The sequence below is a fragment of the Myotis brandtii genome, unplaced genomic scaffold, assembly GCF_000412655.1.
Source record: "Myotis brandtii unplaced genomic scaffold, ASM41265v1 scaffold179, whole genome shotgun sequence".
NCBI lineage: Eukaryota > Metazoa > Chordata > Mammalia > Chiroptera > Vespertilionidae > Myotis > Myotis brandtii.
In genome coordinates this window covers 4,509,510-4,511,410 of record NW_005356635.1, presented here as the reverse complement: position 1 = coordinate 4,511,410, position 1,901 = coordinate 4,509,510, and the positions used below count along the sequence as shown (strand labels likewise).

The 1,901-nt window shown below is 45.6% G+C and overlaps 1 pseudogene; it reads left to right on the top strand.

The window, feature by feature from the left end:
• Positions 1-1,003, top strand: part of LOC106725633 — a 2,507-nt pseudogene extending 1,504 nt beyond the window's left edge.
• Positions 1,004-1,901: the final 898 nt, after the last annotated feature.

The following is a 1,901-nucleotide window of genomic DNA, read 5'->3' as shown; positions in this document are numbered from 1 at the left end:
CGCAGAGTGTGCGAGGCGTCGCGGGGCAGGGTGCCAGCAGCGTCTGTGGAGTGTGCGAGGCATCGCAGGGTGGAGGACATGGCCCTGATGCAGGCTAGACCTAGGGGACCCTACATGCGCACAATTTAATCATGCACGGGGCCTCTAGTTAGAACTAATATATGAGCTCATTAAAGTTGCAAGATGCAAGGCAAATATACAGAAACAAATATTTCTATATAGTACTACTGAGAAAACAAAAAATGAAATTAAGAAAATAATTCTGGCCAGGTAGCTCAGTTGGTTGGAGCATCATCCAGATACACCAAGATTGTGGGATCAATCCCTGGTCAGGGCACATGCAAGAGTCATGAATGCATAAATGAGTGGAACAACAAGTCTATGTCTCTCTCTTTCTCTCTCTCTCTCCTCCTCCTCTTCCTCCCCTCCCTTCCTCTCTCTCTAAAGTCAATCAATAAATAAAATTTGTAAGAAAAGAAAATAATTCCATTTAAATGGAATAAAAAATAAAGTACTTAGGAATAAATTTAACAAAAGTGCAAAATGTATACTCCAAAAAACTCAAGACATTGTTCAAAGAAATGCAAGGAAAACTAAATAAATGAAAATGTATTCCATGTTCTTAAATTGGAAGACTTAATATTGCTAAAATGGCAATGCTCCCCAAATTGATCTATGGATTCAACACCATCCATCCCAGAATGCCAGCTGGCTATTTTGTAGCAATTGACAAACAGATCATAAAATTCATATGGAAACTCAAGTGACCCATTATGCTCAAAATAATCTTGAAAAAGAAGAGCAAAGTTAGATGACTCATACCTCCCGATTTCACAACTTATTCTGAAGCAAGAGTAAGTTGTAAGCTAGCCATGTTGATCAATGGAAAGTCCAGAAAAAAAACCATGTATAAATGGGTCAATTGTTTTCAACAGGGATGCCACAACAATTCTATGGGGAAACAACAGTCTTTTCAAGAAATGGTGCTGGGACAACTGGATAGCCACACACAAAAGAATAAAGTGGATGCTTACCTCACACTATATACAAATATTAAATCAAAATTGACTAAAGATCCTATATAATAATAGAGAAACATGGTAATTAATCGTACCTCTGCTACCCTTCCCATTGGCTAATCAGGGCAATATGCAAATTAACTGCCAACCAAGATGGTGGCCAGCAGCCAGGCAGCTTGAAGCGAACATGAGGCTTGCTTGCTTCAGTGACTGAGGAAGCCAACGTTCCCCGCCTGCTGCTGCCGGCCTCTGAACTGGCAGTTTAAGAAACATTGTTACAAATATAGAAGCTAAACAAAACCCCAGAAACCTGCTTTCAGCCAGCCGGGCCTCAGAGCTGGAGTTGAAACAGTGTTTCGATTATAGAACCCAAACAAACCAGATACCTGCTTTTAGCAGCCGAGGTCTCAGAGCTGGAGCTGAGCCTCAGAGAGAAAGCCGGCTCTCAGTTCCAGTGACAGCCATAGAAGGTAAATAAATCCAAGAATAAAAAAAAAAAAAAAAAGGAGGGGTTTGGAGCTTCAGTCGCCCGCCAGCCTGAAAACGGCCCTCAGTCCCTCACCCAGACTGGCCTGGCTCCCCAGTGGGAACCCTCACCCTGAAAAGGGTGTGATCAGCTGGAAACAGCCATCATCCCCTCACCCAGGCTGGCCAGGCACCCCAGTGGGGACCCCCACCCTGAAGGAGCTGTGACCAGCTGGAAACAGCCATCATCCCCTCACCCAGGCTGGCCAGTCACCCCAGTGGGGACCCCCACCCTGAAGGGGGTGTGACCAGCTGCAAACAGCCATCATCCCCTCACCCAGGCTGGCCAGTCACCCCAGTGGGGACCCCCACCCTGATCCAGGACACCCTTCAGGGCAAACCAGCCGGCCCCCACCC